A 25,791-nucleotide genomic window follows, 5' to 3' on the forward strand; every position below is an offset into this window, starting at 1 on the left:
TTTCACTGGCATTCACTATGTTAGACGTCCACTTACCACCACCGTTCTTGGTGAAAACCAAAACAAAGAAGTCATTAAGCACTTCTGCCATTTCCATCTCCCCCCACCACCACCACCCCATTGAATAATGGGCCTACCCGTCGTCGTTCTTCCTCTTGCTTCTAATGTATCTAGATCACCTTCTGGACTTAAAAATCTATTAATCTATACATATCCAATCATTTTCTTATTCATTACAAGACAGTTTATATTACAGAAAGTTGTTTTTTTTTTCTTTTTTAAAACTTACTTGTACTAGCCTTTGTGTTTTGAGACATGTTCCCTCACTTTTTATGTGCTTGGCTCAGTAAAAAGCATGTGAAGATAATTTTTTCTACCACATAACTGATATTAATCACTGACATCTTAATTTTCTCTTCTGGATTTGTCATCACAATTACTGATCATCTGAGACTCAGGCCATCTAAAGATATTCTATTTAATGCTACCAGAAAAACTATTTCAGACATTGTTTCTTCTTTGATGATTTTCAATTGCTTTTCATAGTATTGTTGCTAGTGGTTTTGTTTTTTAAACAGATGCTTTATGACAACTGTAACCATTACCTGCTTTTCTCTCCAACACTGCAATATATCTGATACCAAAATCTCTAGTGCAACTACAGCCTCCCTATAGTACTCGCATCCTGTGTTACAAAACAACTGCAAACAGGAAACCTCAGTTCTACTTTTGAGACAACGAATTTCTTTGTAGCTCCATTAGAGCACAGAAATTAAGTTTGTTTTGTACCCTACTAGTGGTTTAACAGTCTTTAACTGATATAAAATTGGAAAAGCAATAAAAAAAAATTAGCGAACTTGGCTCTGTTCGGTTCATTTTATAAGGTTAGTTTACTTTAATGCAGATCATAGCCCTTCTGCACTGTACAATTATAATTACAACTGTGTGTGTGTGTGTATATATAGTGAAACAGACATAAGCTGTCCATATGGACATATGCAGTACACTAGACATATACTATGCAAAAGGTACTGCAGAATTGTGCAGCACCATACCAGAAAGTACTCTCTCTTTCTCTCTCTCTCTCCTGTCCCCTGCCCAGCACACTCATTACAATACAACTTATGTTATTAAAATTTATATTAGATTTAATTCATTTATTTTGTCCACAGAGTTTCAGTGTGCCACCAATTTTTGCACTGCGATGTGTAACTGCATTGTATAAGTTGTCAGCCACGGAACTGGAGGTTTTCACAACTGAGCAGTTGGGGTTTTTGATACTCAGAAACACCTGGACTGCATTTTGTGTGGTTGGGTTTTTTTGTTTGTTTTGTTTTTGGCACCCAGCAGGCAGTGAAGGCTTCTATACTTGAGAGGATGCATCTCCCATTTTCCTTCCTCTTTCGGGTAAGGGTGGAGGTGACTTAAATTAAGGGGTGAATTGGGGGGTTGAATTTCTTGTTTTCCATGCACCACTGCAACTAGCTCCGCATTGTACCCACCCCAATATCTGCCATTATTTTAATAAATTAGCATATTAACTAGATGTTTATTCTAAAATTATCAGCAGTACAATAGTTAATGTTGACATTTATATAAACTACTAAAATACTGCTTGAGCTCCATCCCCTCCCCTCCCCTCATGGAGTCGCCCCAGGCCACTGTAGTAGACCCAAACTTGGATCCCACATGCTCTTAAGGCTGGCTGGTTCAGGACAACATCAAGTTATTTCAAGCTCTGGTCTTCTAGACACATTCTTCGGATACAGATCTTGTATCCAGCATCCCTTCATGAGATATACGACTCCACAATTCAACTGGCTAGGCCCTGAAAACAGTGCTAAGCCCACCCCAGTAGCAACTGCATGCTTTCCAGAGTTCCACCGAAGCTAAAAACCCTATGGATTAGTGGTTCACTCTTCAGAGAGTATGTGAAAAAACAAGGGGGATACAGACTTTGCAAAGAAATTTCTAAATATTTACTCACAGACAAAACACAAAAGATATACAACATATCTACAGAAAACAACAAAACCCCTGCACACAAAACCCTTTCTCCAGTGTCCTCAGCGCTCTGTGAGTCCTTTGGATTCTGAAGAAGCCCTGGTATCTTCTTCAAATGGCCAGTGAGACGGCCTCCCTTTTTATAAAGTTTCAACCCCTTCTCTCATGTGAAAGTAGCTTCAGTGGCTTCAGGTGATTTGCTGTTTGATTAAAGCTCACTTACAGACCAGACTAGTTAAACTGGTTTTCCTGCACAGCAGCAGCTTGTTGTTCTGGGGTGCTTCCATCTGGATGCAAGACCATCCAAGTTAATGACTAGATTAATTAATTAATCAAGTTAATGGCTCTCCATTGTTAGCTCTTTATCAGTGGACACAATCAATGCTGACACCACCTTGACAGCTCAGATCAATATGAAGATTAAAAAGCAAAGGGAAGGCACAGAACATGTTACAATCAAAATGGCATTTGCAGACTGACAAACACATACATCATTATACTTCAGAGTTAACAACTGAGGAATGGATATAACACTTCTCTCTGAACTATTGTTTTAGGTTGTTAGTTCACCTTTTGAAAAGTGAGCATCTTTTTCACCGTAGGGACTGGAGTTCACCCCCGCCCTCCAGTTTTAAAAACCTTGAATCTTAGATTATGAAGAAAAGGTATGTGAGATACTTTACAAATTGGATAATGATTAGACAATTTTGGGGGTGGCATAATCACAGTATAAAGAGCCTAATATATAATTCAGCCTACGAATGTCAGAGATATACAGCTGTTCTTGGGTGCATATTTTAATTAAGGTACATAGAATGTATTGGATCTTTTTCTTGAGTTTACTAATTCCATGGTAGGCTCACAGATTAGACAGGAGATATCACAGTGGTGCTCTACCCAAGCTCTGCCCCACATCTCAGAATTTCCTGCCTCAAAGCAAAAATGTTTGCATGATTAAGGAATCTAAGCTGTTGCTCTCTTGTCTCCAAAGTCCTAGGAAATTCAAACTGCCCCATAACTACCTCAGAACAAAGCTTCAAATAATATATAAAATCAAAACATATAGAATAGACTTAGAAAGGAGACTGAAAGCATACTCTCTCACAAACCTCAGCCCTAACAGGCTCAAAGGCATGTCTACTGGGCCACAAAGGAGGAGGAGGAGGAGGGAGAGGTCAGAGCTAGGACTGTGAGAGGGACAAGTTTAAAAATCTAATGTCAAGTGAAGACAGAGGGGAATATGGATACTGAATTCCAGGTAACTACCATTCAAGTTTCACACCATGGTTCTTTAATTGACCAGTGGTGTGACCAAGAAAGTTGCAGGAAAAAAATAAGGCAATCTGAAGACCCCTGCCTCAGCCCTGAGCCCCCCCCCCCAACCCGGAACCCCTTCCTGCACCCCAAACCCCTCATCCCTGGCCCCACCCCAGAGCCTGCATCCTCAACCAGACCCCACCCGCACACCAACCCCCCGCCCCTGCCCAGAGCTCCTCCCACACCTTGAACCCCTCATTCCCAGCCCCACCCTGCAGCCCTCACCCCCTGCACCCCAACTCTCTGCCCCAGCCCTGAGCCCCTCACATACCCCAAACCCCTCATCCCCAGCTCCATTGGGTCGTGGGCATCAATAATTTTCTTCAACTGGGTCCCCAGAAAAAAAGTCTGAAAACCATTGCTCTAAGCAAGTTCATACTAAGACTGACTCAAAAAGATTATAAATAAAGAAATGTAAGAAAAAATGTGGCTTACTACACATACAGCCCCAAACCTAACTAAAAGTGCATATTAGTAATAGTGTCATGCACATAACTGAACAGGAATCACTACTAAAGGAAGATGAATATTTTTAAAAGAAGCATCCCTCACTGTCTGTATATGATCCCGAATGTAGAACGAAGAATATAAGAATGATCCCACTGAGTCCGACCAAAGGTCCATCTAGCCCAGTAACCGATCTTCCAACAGTGGCCAACGCCAGATGCTTCAGTGGAAATGACCAGAACAAGGCACCCTATCCACTCTGTCATCCATTTCCCAGCTTCCAGCAGTCAGATGTTTAGGGACACCCAGAGCATGGGGTTGCATCCCCAACCATCACAGCTAATTGCCACTAATGGACCTATCCTCCATGAACATATCTAATTCTTCTTTCACCCCCATTATATTTTGGCCTTCACAACATCCTCTGGCAACAAGTTCCATAGGTTAACCGTGCATTGTGCAAAACCTAAACCTGTTACCTATTAATTTCACTTGGCAGAGACAATGCATAACTGTTGATTGGGGGGGCGGGGGGAGAAGGGGCTTCATGGGCTGCAGCATGGCCTCACAGTCACTGCACCTTCTTCAGTGCAATGCAGAGCAGCTTCCTAGCACCTGCCAGCTCCTGGCCCCCCTGGCCAGCCCCACCTTTGGCCACAGGCTCCTGGCCTTTAGCTGCAGGGTCTATTCCTGGCTCCGTGAATGATTCTGTGAGCTTGAACAAGACAGCTGGGCCCAGTTCTCAGGGCTGCAGGTGCAGCCCACGCACACACACACGTCCGCACAGCTGCATGAGGTTAAATGCAAGGCATCCACCGCTCTATAATGGGGGATCCCCACCTCCTTCCCAGTGGTGCACTGAAGCTTGTAAAGCACTTTGAGACCCAAAGAGAAACACTGCATGAGCAGGGCAAGCTAATCACTGCTCTAGGGAGACATGCCCTGTGAGCCAGCCTCGGAGACCATCCACGCTGCACTGAGACTGCCCAGAATGGCCCCCCTTAGCTCTAAGCACCCTTCGCTCCTCCCCAGATAGCTTGGGCTGTCCAGAGGGGGCTGAGCCCCATGCCTGTCTGTGCCCCTCAGCCCCCACAGCTAGAAGCACATGCAGGAGGCCACCCTACCTGGCTGCTGCTTTCTGTGGAATGGCAGGCAGCACTGGCAGCCCAGGATGGCATTGGTGCCACTGGCAGGAAAGGAAAGGAGCCAGGCTGCACTGGACCTGTCACTGCATTCTCCCGGTGCTGGGGTTCAATATCACCACCTCCTTCTCCTCTCTGTCAGATCCCAGCAACCTCTGCAGGTTCCCTAGGGCCCTAGTGCAAAATGCCTCCTTAATCCCATCCAGCCCACACTGCAGCCAGGAGACAGGAAGCAGCTGGGTTATGTTAGTGGCCAGCAGCAGCCAAGAGGCATTAGCTGCCTTTTGGCACTGTGCAGGTGGGAAGGGGAGCTGCTTCCAGCAGCAGGGAGGGGGAGTGGGGTGGAGAGAAGAACGAGCTCTGCAAAGACACAGGTTAGAGGCAGCTCCTGGGCAAGGCAAAGGGAATAAGTGCAGCATTCCTCACTAGATGGTTCTGACGTTTTGGTGTAAACCCTGGCAGAAATTGTGGGGGGGACACATACGACTCCATGTCCCATCCCCCCATGTTGCCTCTGTCATTCGGTGACCCCTGATTTGTGTGTCACGTGAAGGGGTAAATAACACGTCCTTATTCACTTTCTTCATACCATTCATGATTTTACAGACCTCTATCATCTCCCTCCCCCATCTTCTCTCTTCCAAGCTGAACAGTCCCAGTCTTTTTAATCTCTCCTCCTACGGAAGCTGTTCCATACCCTTAATCAATTTGTTTCCCTTCTCTGTACTTTTCCCAATTCTAACGTTTCTTTTTTGAGACAGGATGACCAAACTACATGCAGTGTCCAAGGTGGGGTGTACCCCCCATATATAATTTATATAATTGGGGGATTTATATAATGGCATTAGGATATTTTCTGTCCTTTTATCTATCCCTTTTCTAATGGGTCCTAACATTGTGTTACTTTCTTCCCTGAGCACTTCTTTAATACCTTGATCATCTAGTGGCCTCACTAGTTGTTTGGCAGGCTTCCTGCATCTGAGGTACTTAAGTTTTGATGTTAGTTTTTCTGTTTTTCTATCTAATTGCTCTTCAAATTCTCTTTTGGCCTGCCTAATTGTATTTTTACACTTGAAATCAGTCTTGAGAATTCAGCGTACTTTAAAAGAACACATCTTTTTCCCACCTAGAGATGATTTAGGTAAAATTAAAGGTATCTGGAAAACTGACAAAAAATTATCTGACTTCTGTGAACTGCTCAGTGAACGCAGAATGTTAACTACATTGCTAAAGGAGATCCAGAACATTCTACAGCTTAACCATATAATGGACAAAATGCATGGCTCTCTCTTGAAATGTTTTCTCATTACAATGCCACAAAGTTTGAACAGTGAGAGGACTAGTATCCTGCACAGATTACTGCTTTCAGTACTTATTTATGGGCATTGTTTATTTACCATATTATGGACTCTGTTTTATAAAATCTGAATTTAGAAATCTCTGAACTATTTTTTATCCAGATAGAAATCTCTGAACTATTTTTTATCCAGATTTTGTTCGTTTTTACTTCAAATGTGATTACAGTTGGAAAAGCTATAATATAAAATAGCACTGTTACTCACAGATCTGGTTCTGTGTGTATTTTACAGATATATCTACTGACTTCAGTGACAAAAATTACTATTGCTAAAAGTACAGAGTTAATCCAGCTAGGGGAGAGACAGACAGCTTCTATTCCAGCTTGGACATCCTCATCTATATGAAGCATGGGTGGATGGGGTGGAATTGTGACATGCCATGGTCTAAAATGCCAGTGTATGCAGACAAAATCCAGTTCCACATTTCACTTACATCTGTTATCTTCGTCTATCTTAATGTACGGCTGAGATCAGCACCTGAAGGAAAAACAGCTGGCTAAAGCTGAACACAGGCAAGACAGAGGCAAATTTAGGGTCTGTGTAGATTAGTGGTTCTCAATCCACGGCCTGCTGTGGCCCATATGACATCCTTAGGGCCATACAGATAGTATATATATTGTGTTGATGCAGCCCATATAACACAGAGAGATGCATATGCATCCCACAATGGTAAATAAGTTGACAACATTAGCAGAGCTTCAGTTATTTCAGATCACAATAGCTCACTTTCTCTTCAGCATCAATGCTGAAGCACATCATCTCAGTGCTGCGCTCACTACACTGGCTTTCCACTTAATACTGGGCAAGTTTAAAGTCGCAGTCTTAACTTTCAAGGTCCTCTGTGAAATTGACCTTCAATATCTCAGAGTCTGCTTACTGATGCCAAGGATTTCCCGATGTCTATGTTCCTCTGGAATTATGAACGTGTTCCACCTCAGGGATGAAACTGAGGAGAGTAGGAGACAGGGCAGGACAAGACTATGGAAGCTATCAGTCATCGGAGGAGATAAGATAACCAATCTCACTACCTTCAGAATATACTAAAGAATATTTTTAATTGACCAATTATCTGGGGTTATAGGAAAGAAAAGCAGATCTTGGGCCATTAAGGGATATTTATTTATTTTAAACATTTTGGAAGTGCTCAGATACTACATTAATAGATGCCAACTATAATATCTATTGATCTAGACTTTTTTTAAACAAAATTTATATTTCAGAATCTTAATTGCCGTTGATGAAGCACAAACCAGAAAAAAAAACAGTTTACACAACACTGATAGAAAAAAGAACCCTCTCAAAATTCAATCTGGAAATCACTGGAGACAATGAAACTTCACAGTACCATTTTTAGAGTCAATTTAAAATATTTCAGAGCCACAGAGAAGACTGTCACGACTCCCTCAGCTACTTCATTAAATTTCACTCCCGAGAACCCTTTTCAGGATATGTCTGCAGAAGCCTCCAGCTTACTAAATTGTGTGACAATCCCAAGTGATTTTGCAAGTCATGGTTTCTTGGAGATCCTATGGAGGAAAAAAAATTGAGTTACAACTTTCCATTAACACATGCATAGTATTCTATTGTTCTGTGTGGAGTTATCTGTGTCAAATGATGTGACCGTCAAATATCTTACCTCCCCAGAGTCCGTTTAATTTTTAGTCATTGGTGATACCACTATGACACAAAACTTCCTGCACGGGGCATTTCAAGATGCTAATGCTTAATCAGTGTGACACCATTTAAATAGGTAACACTAGATATGCCTTTCCTATTTACTCAATAAGCACTGAGCTGTTTTGGAAAATGAGGGATTCTTAAATACCACACGGCCTTTCATAAAAAGAAAAAGGATATTCCTATTTCTTATTTAGAATTTTCACATCTATTATACTGCAAATAGCCTCTCTCCGATTCTCATACATAGAATCATAGAAGATTAGGGGTGGAAGAGACCTCAGGAGGTTCATCTAGTCCAACACATGCTCAAGCAGGCCAAACTCCACCTAAATCACTCCAGCCAGGGCTTTGTCAAGCCGGGCCTTAAAACCTATAAGGATGGAGGTTTCACCACCTCACTAGGTACCCATTTCAGTGCTTCACCACCCTCCTAATGAAACAGTTTTTCCTAATATCCAACCTAGACCGCCCTCACCGCAACTTGAGACCATTGCTCCTTGTTCGTCATCTGCCACCACTGAGAACGACCAAACTCCATCCTCTTTGGAATTCCCTGCCCCTTTCAGGTAGTTAAGGCTGCTATCAAATCCCTCCCCCCTTCTCTTCTGCAGACTAAATGAGCCCATTTCCCTCAGCCTCTCCTCATAAGTCATGTGCCCCAGCCCCTAATCATTTTGTTGCCCTCCGCTGGACTCTCTCCAATTTGTCCACATCCTTTTTGTAGTGGGGGGCCCAAAACTGTATGCAATACTCCAGGTGTAGCCTCACCAGTGCCAATAGAGGGAATAATCACTTCCCTTGATCTGCTGGCAGTGCTCCTATTAATGCAGCCCAATATCTGTTAGCCTTCTTGGCAACAAGGGCAACTGTTGACTCATATCCAGCTTCTGTCCACTGTAATCCCCAGGTCCTTTCTGCAGAACTTGCCGCTTAGCCAATTGGTCCCCAGCCTGCAGAAGCACATGGGAATTCTTCCGTCCTAGTGCAGGACTCTGCACTTGTCCTTGCTGAACCTCATCAGATTTCTTTTGGCCTAATCCTCCCGTTTGTCTAGGACACGGTGGATCTTATCCCTACCCTCCAGCGTATCTACCTCTCCCCCAGTTCATTGTCATCTGCGAACTTGCTGAGGTGCATGTTTATATTTAAATTGAATTACCAAAGTGAAAATAGTTATTCTACAGAAATAAATCTAGGTTTTAAGGTGTACTGACACAAGATAACCTGTTTTAGGACCTGTTTATGTAGGAAAACTAATTTGTAGTTGAAAAGTTATCATGGACAATTCACACCAAACAGCCCATGAGATTGAAATGAGCTTGGAAATAGTTTGATTACTAGTATAATCAAGGATAAAAAGTTTAAGATCTGTCTGAGAAAGGTAAATGGAGGTTACTTACTGTAACTGAAGGGTCTTTGAGATGTGTGGTCCCTATCCGTATTCCACACATCTGCGCCATGCACCAGTGTCCAAAAAATTCTTCAAAACAGTGGGTATAAAAGGCAGTGCGGGTAAGAGCCTCTCCGGTTCCTTTTCTTACAGCAAGCCAACTGGATGCAAAGCAGAGAGGAAGGAGGGCAAGTAGTGGAATGTAGATTGGGACCATCCACCTTGAAGAATCTCCAGTTACGATAAGTAACCTCCATTTCTTCTTCAAGTGATGGTCTCTATATGTATTCCACATGTGTGTGACTGGCAAGCAGTGTTCAGATGGGAGGAGAGTGTGAAGGAGGTGGCAGAACTCCACGTTGCTGGTCTGCAAACATCTCGTCATCGAACATCCAATAGGGATGCCATGGAGACAGTTTGTGCTTGTATGCACTAAACTGTAATACCATCAGGAGGGGGAATTTTTGCTATTTTGTAGCATTTTAACATGCATCCTGAAACCCACTTAGAAATCCTGTGGGAGGATATGGTTTGTCCACACGATCTTTCTGCTCTGGCAATACAGAGTGTCAAATTTTCTAAGGGGGTTGATTTTTTGAAGGCAGAACACCGGGCTGACGTCGAGAAAGTGAAGTGTCTTGTCCTTGAAAGAAGCATAGCGTTTTGGGAAAAATACAGGTAAACATATTGTCTGACTGACGTGGAGCTCAGAAACAATCTAGGGAAGAAATCTGTGATGTAATGAATGGATATCTTCTCTGACAGAAAAACTACTTAAAAGTTTAAACATGGAGTGAAGGAGGGCACGATTCTGACTCAGGACATGCCGGGGTAAGAAAGAACTGGAGAGGCATTGATATTGATACCACACTACCTTTTATGCCCTCAGGCGGGAACACAAGGGGAGCTAATATGCATGTGGGTCAACGGACACTGCTTTGAAGAATTTCAGGACTCCAGCACATGGCGTGCCTGTGGAATATACGCAGGGACCATCACTTGCAAGAACAACAATACAGTAAGAAGGTAACTGCCATTGGTAAAAACTTATGCCTAAAGATGACCTGATTTAAAAAAGGGAGAAAATGATGTTATGGAGACTGGAGAACTACTGAAACGACATCATAAGAGTATAGAACAAACATTGAGCAATAGGTGGTTAGGAATTTTTTAAGCCATATGGTTTTATAAACACCTAATCAATCACTTAAATTAGATAACATTTCAGGAAAAAAATCTCTTTGTTAAAGATTCTACACCCAACAGAGTAGTACCATTTTTCAGGCCTTCGTACATAAAATAAGAAGGAAAAAAGGGCACAATCACAACTTTTAAAAGCATCTTTTCAAGTCATCTTTAAGATTTAGAGGAACTACATCGCAATTAAAGAGTTAAGTTGCAGTGAAGAAAATCTCTCATAGGAGGACCAAGCCCTTGTCCCTACTTGGAAATAGCCCAACAGAACAATAAGTGGCAAGCAATCAATGTCGTTATGTGGATGCTTCTCCCTAATTATAAATAAGGACAAGACTTTGTTTTTGCCTGCCAAGTTTCCACTCCTCTCGCCTACTTCGTTCTTCTGAGCAGGCAGCATATCAAAATTTATAAAAATAAAATAAGTAGGCAGAATGAAAGGGGAGTGCAGGGAGAGTCCACTACACAAGACAAAGGTGGAGGGTTTAATATTAGACCTACCAGTCTTCATACAACCCCTTAATGAAAAGGCCAAAGAATAATTTGGAAGGGAATGTGACAATAGAGGAAAAATTATATACACTGAGTCATGCAAAAGGAAACAAAAAATGAGAAGTGTTTATCTATATGTTATACTGATGTGACATGCTCTGTGGAAGATAAATCCCAATAGATTTATTGCTGTTCATAGACTGATGCCACCAACAGTGATTCTGTCAGTTCAACTGCAGAACAATGTTTCTGTTAATCTTTAAATAAAAAAATAAAAAGGTAACATAATGAGAAACTACTGCCTAGGCTGGCAATATTGAAGACTACATATGGTAAATTTTAAGAAATGGTAAAGAACCCTTCCCTGCCTGGTTAAGATTTCACTAAAACTTTAGCAGTCTCAACATTTGAAATAGTTAAAATGATCTGGTCCTAATTAGTTCTCTCTCATGTTTCACTTTGCCATATCTATAGTACATTCACTGGTTTTAGGAACAAAGAACACAGTTCTCAAATGTATGAATTTAACCTTGATCTTACATGAAAGGACACAGCTCAGAACCACCATACCCTGCTACATTTTATTGCTAATCCCTTGGAACACTATTAGCCACTTTTCAAGGGATTTCACTTTATACTGTCTATAAAATCCTGAAAATAAAACTGAACTGCTGACCTTCTGTTCCCCAATAAAAAAAATCGTATACTGTAGTCACTTTTTGTGTTCTAAGTAGAAAAGATGCAGGTATTTTAGAGTTTGATCAGAAGGATAAAGTGAGCATCTCTGAAAAGAAAAAAAAATATTCTGCCCTCTTCTTTTTCTTCAAAGAAACCAACTGGATTAGTGGGATTAAGTGATCTTTATCAATCTTACTGTGTTAGGTATATAATATTCCATAAAACTTAATGAATTCTAGAACTCTACAGTAGCATTACAAACAACCTGTGGAAATTTGCTTTCACACAAATTTTACCTTTTTTGGTTCACAGATGTATTATTCATTGTTTTAAATCAAGAATGTTTTCTCAATTTGTTACATTTTTCAACTACTGTTACTTCAATATTCAGAATATTTCTGTTCCTTTAGAATTTGCAGTAAGTCACTCAGAGCTGAATTCTATACCCTTTTTTGAAGGGGGGCGGGCACAAATTCTGCCCAGTTTGTTCATTAAGTTTCAAAGCAAAACTGCACCTCTGACTTATACCTGAGCTTCACATCGCTGCTTGGCAAATCTCTGAGACCGGGACACCCCATAGAGAGGCATCAGAGGCTAGCTGAGGTCGGTGGAATTGTGCTAATCCAGGAAGATGGATCTAATGAGCTACCATGTGACTAATCTTAATACAATCTGAGACGAGTTAGGCAGACTGAGAGAAGATAGGTTGCCCTTTCATTCTGCTGGCAAACACTAGGAACAGTCTAGGAAATTCTTAAATAGGTTTATTCTGTCCAGGTAATATGAGAGACAGCTAACAGTGGCCATAGTATGAAGTTCTGGCTCTCCCGTAGCAGTGAGAGGTTTGGACAAGATGACAGGTAGGTGAATCAACTGATTAAGATTAACACCAGAAACCATTTTAGGCAGTAACTTCTGGTGAGGTCTCAGTCACTTTGTCCTAAAATAATTCCTATTTTTACATAGTGTTTTCCATAAGTAGATCTCTGAGAGCTTTTCAGTCTTTCAATGTATTTATCCTCAATTGACTTAAAACACACAATTGCCACCACAATTTTACAGATTGAAACTGAGGCACAGAGAGGCTAAGAGACTAGCTCAGGTCACACAGGAAATCCACAGTGGACCAAGGAACTGAACCCAGATCTCCCACATCTTAAGTCACTGCCTTAACCACTGAAACATCTGCCCTTTTCTTTGAAATCAGAACCTTCAGCATCCTGGGAAAAGATCTTATCTCTTATAGCAGAGGTAGCCAAACTTACTGACCCTCCAAGCTACATACAACAATCTTCAGAAGTTCGAGAGCCAGGGAACACCTGCTGGGAGCCACAGGTTGGAGCTTCACCCCCACTCCTGTTGAACCCCGAGCCCTGGCAGGTGCGCCCCACAGGGCCAAATCCCCAAGACACTCCCCCCAGCCCCGCTGGGAAGAGGCCCCTACCATACCACCCTGCTGCAAGACAGAGGTCCTGAGCTCCCCCTCTCCCCCCAAGTCAGGTAGGTGGAGAATGAGGGCCGGGGCCCTGAGAGGGATTCTACGAGCCACACTTTAATGGTAAAAGAGCCGCATAGTTTGGCCACCCCCGTTTTATAGAGTACTGTGTAGGGAAGCTCTGTCATAATGGCTTGAATCTCTTTCATTCTTCTGGCAGAGATAATGGCCGCTATAAAGGTGTTTTTCATAGACAAGTGAAAAGAACAGGATAGCAATGGTTCAAAGAGAACCATCAAATCTGTTAAAACAATGTTGAGATCCCAGGAGGATGGGATGTCTGACTGGCAAAAATGAATAAGCCCCTTGAGAAACCTAGCCATGGACAGATGGGCAAAGACAGTGTGACCTTCTCCTGGAGGGTGATGAGTGGAGATGGCTACCAGGTATACTCTAATAGAACTACCCAGAGAGCCCTAAGTGCTTTAAAGAAATCAGGTAGTCAAGGATGGCAGCAAGTAGAGCTTCCTTAATTTTCCACAGACTAGGGAACTTCTTACATTTAGCAGCACAGAAGAAGCTTGTGTAATCCTTCCTGCTGCAAGCTAGAATGTTCTGAACTGCCAAGAAGCAGGACCTATCAGCAGATGTCAGCCAGACAGCCCTCCAAGCATGAGACAGAGAGAAGTAGGATCCAGATGCAGGAACTGTATTTCCTATTGCGTGATCATGTCGGGAATATTGGGAGCGTGATCGGAGTCCATATTGACAAGTTCATGAGGTCCGAGTACCAGAACTGCCCTGTTTGTTGATGTGGTACATCACTAGGGTGTTGTCAACGAGTATTGGTACTGTGGTAGACTTGCAGCACCAGCAGCCACAGATGGTAAGAAGGAACTGGAGAGTGGTTGTGGCTGTCCTACCTTTTATGTCCCTGGCACGTAGGGTGTAGGTACAGCACCAATAGATGCTTCTATTCAGAAAGATTCCAGTCTCACACATATGGGCAGGGGTGCTGGAACAATTTATATAGTGCAGGGCCATTGAACAAACTGTAAACCCTGCATATTATGGAAACCACTTCAAGCCAAGGGGTGTGGCAGCACCCCTAGTTCCAGCACATATGCTATGGGGACATGAACACCAGATGTGGAATTCACATGGACAACTGCTCGAAGAACCAACCCTTTTTCTTTTACTCTAAATATACTATTGTCTTTAGTTAGATTAATAGATACTAAGGTCAGAAGGGACAATTCTGATCATCTAGTCCGACCTCCTGCACAACGCAGACCACAGAATCTCACCCACCCACTCCTATGAAAAACCTCACCTGTGTCTGAGCAACTGAAGTCCTCATATCGTGGTTTACTTTCATTTAAATTAAATTATATTAAGCACAGTACATCTTCTCAGCTGGATAGTTTCGTATTGCATAAAATTTGTATTTCTCACAGGAGAGTAAATTATAAGTTACTACAGGAACTTAACAAAACAATTATTTTTATTGATATCTTTAAGACAGTAGATTCTGAACTATTGAATCCATCATAAATAAAATGACACCAGTAAATATTTAAAATAAGCTAACTCATCACCTTGAGGAGTGTATTTTAATTTTATTTATTTTGCTATATGTATGAACAAAAACATATTTTAACTCCCAAGCCAGCAAATAGGGAGATTTGCATAGATTATGGTTAGGCATAATATTTTCAGCATACATTTGATGGTGTTGGATCATTTCAATACATGAATTGTCTGACTTAAACAAGGTTGATGTTATTGTACAAACATAATACACATACACTACAACCACTCACTCTGCTCAGTTTTATATAAAATAAAAATGTAGTATTGAACAGAGAAAATACTTTGATTTTTTTAGATTGGCTACTTGCTGTAACATAATCTAACTACTTTAAACAAAATAAAGCTACATGCACAAAAGCAAATAGAATGGTCTGCCATTAAAAAGCCAACATTTACAGTTACCATATCAAAGCACCTGAGATACTTCAGTATTTCCCTAAACTTAGAATAAGACATGGTGCTGTCTACTATTGTGGTGGCAACTTGGCTTTTTAATGGTGACCAGGCTAAGCTGGACAACAAAAGGATTTTGAACAGTCACTAGGAAAGTGGAATAGAGGAAAAAAAACTACAAACAGTGCATAGTACATGAAATTATACTAATGGCAGTTATGCCAAGCCCTATGCTTAAAGCATTAATGCACAATGGGAAAATAACTATTCTGTGGTAATTAATTGCTAGTGTACTAGCAAAGTGGACAAAAGTCAAGTGTTAATTAAAACACTCACTCAGGGATGTCCCACTGAAATAACACCTTGTAAATATTTTCTAAATATATTTAGTCTGACAAGCACTGAATTAATGTACACTCTATTACAGCCAATGCTTACCATTTTTATTTGCCATTCAAATCAATTTATCCTGCCTATTTTGAGGTATGGCAATTTGAAGAGAAGTGCTCACACCACAATCTGCACTAATTTGCATCCTTGTTAATTGCCTCTGAAGGGAGCCCAAGGACCAAATGGCCACAGAATCCAAATGACCTTCTCACCCAAGAGATGCTCCCTGATGGGATGGTCAAAGTACATAAGCAGGACAGTGTGAAAAATTTGGGGCTGTCAGTTCTATACTTATGCAGATAATAAATGTAAGTGTGGACACTATCTACGCTGATCGGAGAGTTCTCCCGCACATATAAGTAATCCACCTCCCAGAGAGGCAAGTAGCTAGACAGACAGATGAGTTCTTTCATCGACCTAGTGCTGTCTACATGGGGATTTAGGTCAGATTAACCATGTCACTATGGGGTGTGGATGTTTCATACCCCTGACAAACATAGTTTAACTAACCTAATTTTCTAGTGTAGACCAGGCCCAAGATCTTAGTATCTAGAACTGTCATTTCAGCACCTTTCATGTAAATTCTCACACTCGCAAATTAAAACACAAAGAGCAAAGATAACAGACTATGACACTGTTCCTAGGCCTGTCCCACAGGATGCTTAATCTGTTAAAGGTTCAAAAAAACCTTAGGGTTTTTCCAGGTAGAATTTTATAGTTCTGCTAACATTCAGGATACACCAGAGGCCTGAAAGGGAAGAAAAAGCTAGACAGACCCCATCTTCCGATTAAAGTAGAACAGAAGCTATTACCGTTCTGTTGTTTTGGAGATCACACAGAAAGTGTGCGCGTGCATGCATGTGCACACACATGAAAGAGAGAGAGAGAGAGAGAGAGAGAGAGAAATGGTGTGAAAAAGACAGCCATAGGCTCAGTAACCACATGTAATATTATGGCTTCAAGGCAAAGGTACTTTAATGACACCTAAATCACAGATAGAACCTAAACCGAAACATTAGCTATGTGGAAATACTATGCTTTAACTGCAGACTTAAAGATGTATGCTGTCCAAAAGAAGTGGAAAGAAAAATTTGCAAATCAACCAGATGTCTTGAATCTCTCTCCTGGGTAGGACTAAGTGTGTAGTCTTAAGCTCAGCAGTAAAAATAACGATGCCTTTGTCAACACATTATTGTTGTTGCATTCTTGATTTTCTAAGGGAACAGGAAAATGGCCTTGCACACCACTGAAAGGAAGCCTTTTTACATATTGTGCAACAGTGTTACCTCCTCATCATCTGGCTAGTAGAACAGTCCTCAAACTGAGATGTAGAACAATATTTTGGGAAAGACAATTTGGTACGCAAAGCATTTTTAGCTAGCTCTACAAACAGGACCCATATGGGCCAGAAACGGATGAAATTTATTATCAGAGAATTGTATCTACCTAGATATTGCAAACAAACTTATAAGGCAGAATGTCCAAAGAATATATGGAATGGTGATCATGATTCCACAGGTCACCTGATGGTCATTGGTTGCACTACTGAAGCTGTCTGGCTTTTAAGGAAGACAAGAACTGGTTTAAGCAGGGCATCACTTTGTGGAAACCATGATCTCCAAACACCGAGGGAAGGTGGTTCAGACTTCCCACTAAGTGATTTGATTTCCTACAATATAATTTGCCATTGAAGCCAGGAGATTTTTTTCCCACATAAGAATATTCTACTTCTCTCCATCCTTGCATGTCCACATAAATAAAAAACTACTACACAGTCTTTCCTACCTGACAAACTTTTGTTTTTAAAGGATTCTTAAAAATTCAGAGTGCTTTCCTCATGGCTCTTGGTTCTAACATAGTGGCATTTATTTTTTTCTCTTAATAGCACCATCTCTTGGATATCTTTCCACATTCCAAATGAGCTCCTCAGCCAAGTAGGCAAGCATTTGTGGATACTATGCACCAATTTGGTTAAAACAGAGATCCTTTTTAACTCTCCCACTAAACACCACTAACACAGAGAGGCTTTCATGAGATGATATGAAAAGTCATCTAGATAATTTGCCCTAGCTACCTAAAAATTTCCTTTCCTCCACAACCATGATCTTCCATGACATTCAATTGGAACAATAAAATTGTTGACAAATAGTGGAAAGTTTGTGCATGTAGAAGACAGAACTTCTGCTGGAGCAGGACCTGAAATATCAAATTTTCTTGGTATTAACCAAAAATGTATTGAGGTTAAAAATTGAGTCAGTTTCTATTACAGTAACATAATTTCAATTAAAAGAATTATTCCTCATATAACCTCTGGATGTCTCAACCAGATCATGTGACCTCAAAAAGGTGGGAAAGTCAACTCCTCCCTACAAGCACCTTTTAATACATGTACCTGATCAATACTGACCTTAACCAGTACAGGATAGTCTTTCACAGGAAACTCTCCACAGCATACTTTTCTGAATGTTGATCCTTATAATTTGGCAGTGACATGTAGCTTCAGTCCTAATCTGGCTATTTGACATTGGATGCTGCTTACTTCAACTCCCTTCCACCCAAAAATTATTATATTTTCTCTTTGTCACTGAAGAGATGGCACATTCTCACTGTTGCACACATACAAGAAGTGTGAATACACTTAAGGTTCCAATTACCATCTGTTCGGAGGGAAGAAAATTGTTCAGATACTATGGTGTCTAGCATCAATATTAGAATCCTGATAACAAAATGTGAGTAATTCTTCAAAGGGCAACTGACATGTTCTCATTCCTTCCAGCTATGAAGACTCCATGTTCCTACTGATAGCATTCCCAGCAGTGAATCAGTACAAATGGCAACCTCACTGTTCAAATCTGACCTAAACTGAGAATCATGTAAAATAGCTATCCTCTGACAGCTGTTTTGAGCTTCAATACTGCTCCTAATAGACAAGTTACATATATATTTGAGGTTCTATTTTAAGTCTCCTGGTTTTGGAAAGTGTGTGTATGTACGTACACCCCCCCCCACATCTATATTTTGTACTACTGCTGGCTTAAATGAAATGAGTGAGATGATAGCTTCACTTCTTTTGCCCCCCCATTACATAGTCAGATCATGCAGGGTTATTAAAAAAATGTAGACTGCATTTCAAAGCACTACTGAAAATGTGCATGTTTATATTTAATTGCATTTTCAGTTTAAACCCCAGGCCCTAGAGTGACTAACACCTTCAACTTAAAACCAATTAATTCTCCCCAATCCCCAACAAAAGTTGTGACCCAATCTTACAATCTGAATCAACAAACCCCCTCCTCAAATAGTACCAATCCCCAACTCAATCATACCACCAGGGCTTTGTCAAGCCTGATCTTAAAAACTTCTAAGGAAGGAGATTCCACCACCTCCCTAGATAATGCATTCCAGTGTTTCACACCCTCCTAGTGAAAGTTTTTCCTAATATCCAACCTAAACCTCCCCCACTGCAACTTGAGACCATTACTCCTCGTTCTGTCATCTGCTACCACTGATCCATCCTCTTTGGAACCCCCCTTTCAGGTAGCTGAAAGCAGCTATCAAATCCCCCCTCATTCTTCTCTTCTGCGGACTAAACAATCCCAGTTCCCTCAGCCTCTCCACATAAGTCATGTGCCCCAGCCCCCTAATCATTTTTGTTGCCCTCCGCTGGACTCTCTCCAATTTGTCCACATCCTTTTTGTAGTGGGGGGCCCAAAACTGGATGCAATACTCCAGGTGTAGCCTCACCAGTGCCGAATAGAGGGAAATAATCACTTCCCTTGATGCTGGCAGTGCCCCTACTTATACATCCCAAAATGCCATTGGCCTTCTTGGCCACAAGGCCACACTGTTGACTCGTATCCAGCTTCTCATCCACTGTAACCCCTAGGTCCTTTTCTGTTGAACTGCTGCCAACCATTCGGACCCTAGTCTCTAGCGGGGACTACATGGGATCTGCATGGGATTCTTCAGTCCTAAGTGCAGGATTCTGCACTTGTCCTTGTTGAACCTCATCAGATTTCTTTTGGCCCAATCGTCTAATTTGTCTAGGTCCCTCTGTAATCTATCCCTACCCTTCAGCATATCTATCTCTCCTCCCAGTTTAGTATCATCTGCAAACTTGCTGAGGATGCAATCCACACCATCCTCCAGATCATTAATGAAGATATTCAACAGAACCGGCCTGAGGACCGACTCTTGGGGCACTCCACTTGATACCGGCTGCCAACTAGACATCGAGCCATTGACACTACCCGTTGAGCCTGACAATCTAGCCAGCTTTCTATCCACCTTATCGTCCATTCATCCAGCCCATACTTCTTTAACTTACTGGCAAGAATAATGTGGGAGACCATGTCAAAAGCTTTACTAAAGTCAAGGAACAACACGTCCACTGCTTTCCCCTCATCCACAGAGCCAGTTATCACGTCATAGAAGGCAATTAGATTACTCAGGCGTGACTTGCCCTTGGTGAATCCATACTGACTGTTCCTGATCACTTTCCTCTCCTCTAAGTGCTCCTTGAGGACCTGCTCCATGATTTTTCCAGGGACTGAGGTGAGGCTGACTGGCCTGTAGTTCCCAGAATCCTCCTACCTTTTTTAAAGATGGGCACTCCATCTGGATAGTTTGTCCCTGTAATCTCAATAAGGATTCTTTAAAATACAGCCAGCTCTCCTGGACTCCTTTCCTCCCCATGTTATTCTCCCAGGGGATCCTGACCATCAGATCCCTGAGGTTGTCAAAATCTGCTTTTCTGAAGTCCAGGGTCCATACTCCGCTGCTCTCCTTTTTCCCCTGTGGCAGGGTCCTGAATTCAACCATCTCATGGTCACTGCCTCCCAGGTTCCCATCAACTTTTGCTTCCCCTACTAATTCTTCAGCAGATGTAAACAGTCACGCATCCTTTGGATAAAGTAAAGATATAAACTATTTACCAGCCCAATCATAATGCTTTCAGCATTCTGGGACACTCCTCTTCTGATGTTACTTAACTGTGTCAGACATCTAGCAGCGATGCACCATTTAGAGATATCCATCACATTATAAGTCATCCCATGATATAAGTGTATCTATAATCAACTCACAAAACCTGACACAGTTACATGCTTTAAATGGGATTACTTTAATTCTGGGTTGTTTCTATTTATAGTATCACCTTAGAAAAATTAGAACAAAATCCCAATCGATTTGGTGCATTAAGTTATTAAGTCTAAATCATGATTTTAGATCGAGCTCCCACTTCTGCAACTGGCTCTGTGTGTGACCTTGGTCAAATCACTTAATATTTGATTCTTTAAGGTGCTAAACACTCTGACCCCCATCCAGGAAAGCAAATTTTTAAGCACATGAACAAAGTTAAGTATATGCTTAAATCTTTGCTGGGTTGACCGGCACTGTAAAGGCATAAACCCTTAATTTCTCTGTGTCTTAGAACTAGGAAATACGATAAATCAAATTAGGAGGTACAGAGTCCACAAGGGAAACTTTGGCTAGTAAGCTACACAACAAGAAAAAATTGTTATTCCCCTTTTACTTTTTTTAAATGAACTGAATTCTTAACAATTAATTGCAATTACGTGGCAGTTTTGTGATGAGGATGATGTGGAATCTGATAAATCGGAAACTAGACTAAAATCACAACAGCATATCACAGAAACTGCTTTAGAGCCATAAGAGGGTGCTATCTGTCACAATGGATCGGGGCTGCATTTGATGCTGATACTTAGAGTGGAAAGGCTCCATATCAAATTATAACTGTAAGTTCTAGATTTGGTTCTGACAATGACAGAAAAAGTTATAGTTCTACAAATGTAATGAGGATTGGCCAAATGTACATACACTGAATGTACAAACAAGTGTTCTTGAAAGATCCATTTCTGATACTAGTTAAAAACAAACATGGTTTTGATTTCCAAATGAGGACTTCTCTAATTATTACACTCGCACACAACAATCTGTTTAAACTGACTAACTGTTTTGATCAAGAGAAAGAATTAAATAATTTATGTAATGTATAACACACTGTCAACTCTTTTCTCAAGTGTATTTATAGTTTATTAATAAATTTTTATTGCCTAAAACAATGGTTTAAAAATACTGTGTCACTGCAAGAGGTTTAGTGCAGTATGCTGTAACTTCAATCAATAAAAAACTAGTCTCTAAGGTGCCTTTTTTTTTTTTTAAAGAAACTAAATTTCAATAAATCTTTTCCATATAAACCTAGAGCTGCATTTAAGAATTAGATTTACACCAGGTACACCTGTACTGCTTGACATAATTGATTGAAGTTATGTCTACATTTAATCTGCTACAGCGGCACAGCTGCGGTGCTTCAAATCTACTTCCCTGAGAGGCAGCGGCAGAATTTTTCTGCCAGCCTAGCACTGCCTACACCAGAGAGTTAGGTTGGCTTAACTATTCTGCTCAGAGGTGTGGATTTTTTACACCCCTGAGCAACATAGTTGGGTAAACTTAACTTTTTAGTCTAGACCTGACCTGAATCTTTGTTTTTTGACATGGAAACATGTACCTATTTAGTTTGTACTCTTTATCCTTTTAGCAATTTGTATTACACCAAAATGTGTATAGCATCAAGCTGGAAGAGTGCACAATATTTTCTTAGAAGTTTTAACTTAATATAAACCCTGAAACAGTCTCAACCACATTAATGCTCGAACATAGTAAGCTCCAGTAAGCGTTCCAGAATCCATCGCCATCAACTTGCTTTATTAAATGTTCTTATTTATGCTTGTTCTCCTTTAATGAACTACAGAGTTGACATTTAAGATACTATAATAATTAAGTGCCCGATCCCACAAGGTGTTGAGTACCCTCTATTTAGAGTTACTTCAACACTTTACAGACTGGTCCTACACATAAGCGCTGCAGAAATACCTACTGAGGATGTTTGATCACAATCCACTGTGACCTCATTTTGATAAGCCTATTGAGTGACAAATTTCATTTGTACCTGTTTACATCTAATCTTGTCCAAATTAGGCTAATTCACACTAAAAAGTTTATAGCGTCACAGCTTTAGCAACGCAGCCGTGCCACTGTAAGGATTTCTTGTGTAGCTGCTCTAATGCTGACAAGAGAGAGCTCTCCCGTTGACATAATTAAATCACCCACAATGAGTGGTGGTAGCTATATCGGTGGAAGAAACTCTCCCATCAACATACCGCTGTGCACATGACTACTTATGCTGGTGAAAATTACGTCACTCAGGATGTGTCTTTTCACACACCTGAGCAACAAACATTTTGCTGACATAAGTACTAGTGTAGACGTGGCCTTAAACTCTCTCTTCTTCACACATGTGAATCATTAAATGACCTAATTAGCATATGCTGTAAGGGTTATGAAGAAAGATGCTCTTAAAAATAAAGACTTTGATACCTATAAAATATACCTCCATATTTCCATTTTCTAAGTGTCTATAGCCAAATTAATCCTTGCCAGTAAACATATGAATATTATCCAAAATATTTTAGCAAATATCTTGTATTGTAAAACCGTAAAATGTAACACATTTTCTTTGATTGAAAGAAATTAGTAACAAGTCCCCCCAGTTTAAAACTGCAGGGTAATAATCTTGGCAATATTACATTCTAAAACAGACTATATTTACACCCTCATGCTGGGATAACAAAATATTGCAAATCAGTCTCTCTGAAAAATCTTAGATTAGAATTTAGTGATGTTCTCATCACAAGATGTTCTTTAATGTGGCATTTAAGAATTACTTTGAGTAAGACAAATAATTCTACAAGTGAAAAATGAAGACTGTTCTACTTCTGCACTTCAGAATGATATTAATGATATTAATATCTTAGACAAAAAAGTACCTGTATACAATAAAATTTGCTGAAAACCATTACACATTGAAGCACACAAAGTTTAATGTAACAGACTATTTTGACTTACACTAAGTGTCCTAGTTTTAAATGTATTAAATATGAAAAGTAGATATTCTCAGAACATGTGCAGTCATTACATTACTTATGAAAAGCACAAAAACCACATGTGGCTACAAAAAATAAACCATGTACATCACAAAATAAATTTTTTACCTATGTAAACCCACATTTGAATTAAGTACATACTTTGGGCCTGATTCAGCAAAGCAATTAAGCATGACCTTAACTTAAATTGTGTAAATTATCCCATAAATATAATGTTGTCTTCTACCAAACTAGTTCAAGTACTTCTACCTCTACTATAAGAGGAAAGTCTAGAGCTATGCAAAAAAAAAAAAGAGTACGTATGTGTGCACGTACACATACCTCTTCTTAATTTCACAAGGATTGTTTTGTGTTTATTTATTTTAAGAGGTTCACCTAACATCGACTCATAAGGTCTACCAGGAAACGTCAAAACTCTGAGCTAATTGGTGTGTGAATCCTTGACTATTATGTAACGGTATACTACTACAAATAGTGGCATTTCATCTTTCATATGAAAAATAGCAAGAATTGTTAAAGGTTTGGTAAAGTCAGTGGTATTTTTTTGTTTTTGTTTTCTCTTTTGTTAAGATACATCTTGGCCAGTTCACATACAGTAAAATGTCACTATATTTATGCTAAAAACTCATTACAAATTACTATGTTTAAGTTAGCCACTACTAACAAGTAAACATAAAAAAGTAAAAATAATGAATTACTAAGTACACTTATGTATTTATTTAACGAGTAATGTTTAGTTTCTATCATTATACAGTTCTTAACAGAACTCAAAACAAATTAAAAGCACATTCAGTACTTCCATATTACCTTCCATCTAAACATTTCAAATGCTTTATACATTTTCAAGAACTCAGTCTCACACAACATCCTTCTTCCTTTTATAGATGAAGAAACTAAGGAGCAGAGAGATTAGATGATTTCTTCTCAATAAATTTAAGAAATATATGGCAGAGCCATGAACAGAACATTGCTCTCATGGCTCCCAACTCTATACAGCAGCCACAAGACTATTCAGTGTTCTGTTGGATTTTTTTTTATAAACTGAGATCTTAGTAAGATGAAGCCTCTTCACACATCATTCTGGTAATAAATTTCTGCTAAATCATGGTGACAGAGAACAGTTCCATGTGCAGATGGTGTGGTGTGTGGATTAGAAAAATAGGAATTAACAAAATTCTTCTGTAAAATGAATCTTGTATAAAACACAATTTAATCAGGCAACCTCATGTCTTTGGAGACTGCCCAAAAATATCCTTAAACTGTACCAAGTACAGTTCTGCTCCTCCTTTATAAGAAGGCCATGTACATTAAGCAAGTGATAAACAAAATTCTATTTGTCTTTAAACATTGTATGCAATAGTGTTTATTTTACGGAACTAGTTTTTAGGAAACCATGAGGAGTCAATGCTGAGCCTGTTAATAAAGCAAAGCTAATAAACTATGGCTGAGGACTGTAAAAAAAAAATCCTGAAGCAAGGTAACAGACAATATAGGATAAAAGCCAAATACAGCTCTCTCAATATCTAATTATTAAACTTATGAAAGAGAGCTAAAATTGACTTGGCTCAAATTAAGGAGGAAAAAGCTTTAACACTTTTTTTTGGTAGCTTAACAATTTATAAGCACTAAAGTACATTAAACAATCAGAGTAACAAATAATTCATCCAATTAGCCTCCTATAATCTTAAATTATGAGAAGGAGGCCGGAGTCAACTCACCTTTGGCACACTGTTAAAGGATCCAGACAGCGAAAGCCAGGATTTTCCAATAAAATTATGTTCACAAGAAGTCACTGAAACAGCAAAGATGCAGACATTTCAATTCTAGCAATAAATTTACCTCAGGATTTTTATCTATGCAATTTGGATTAAGTTGTATGAAATTTTCAAAAGTAAATCTGTACAGCAGGGCAAGTATAGTGTGGCAGAATTTATTTAAGTTAATTTATTAGTTAGACTTAATTTGGTATGATCAAATACACCAAAAAATTATTCTTTATTTTCAACAAGAACTATATAAAGACTGTAGAGAATTGTAGTCCATCCAAATACTAAAAACAGCATGCTGTGAGCGGCAATCTGTGTATTAACTGAAGTAAAAATACAGTAAGTTAAAATGACCAAATTCGTCAAAGCAATTAACTTCTGCACTTTCCTTTTTACAACAGTATATTAATTTGCCACCATGTTTTAAAATGCCATATAATAAACAGTGTTAATTATACCTGAGTAAATATTTTTAGTCATAGAGTAATATTTTAGAAGGACTATGAACAGTCATTGCCATTTTTAATTACATTTCAAACCCTGTAGAA

General features: G+C 39.9%; 1 protein-coding gene across 6 annotated transcripts in view; it reads right to left on the reverse strand.

Moving 5' to 3' along the window:
- NCK2 (NCK adaptor protein 2) overlaps positions 1–25,791 on the reverse strand; it is a 152,604-nt gene that overhangs the window by 65,798 nt on the left and 61,015 nt on the right. For all 6 annotated transcript variants that reach the window (XM_038379985.1, XM_038379974.2, XM_043511432.1 and 3 more), the window contains one exon: positions 25,196–25,269. The gene's annotated coding sequence lies outside the window, so the exon portion shown is untranslated. The remainder of the gene's footprint in view (positions 1–25,195; positions 25,270–25,791) is intronic.

The sequence above is a fragment of the Dermochelys coriacea genome, chromosome 1 (assembly GCF_009764565.3).
Source record: "Dermochelys coriacea isolate rDerCor1 chromosome 1, rDerCor1.pri.v4, whole genome shotgun sequence".
NCBI lineage: Eukaryota > Metazoa > Chordata > Testudines > Dermochelyidae > Dermochelys > Dermochelys coriacea.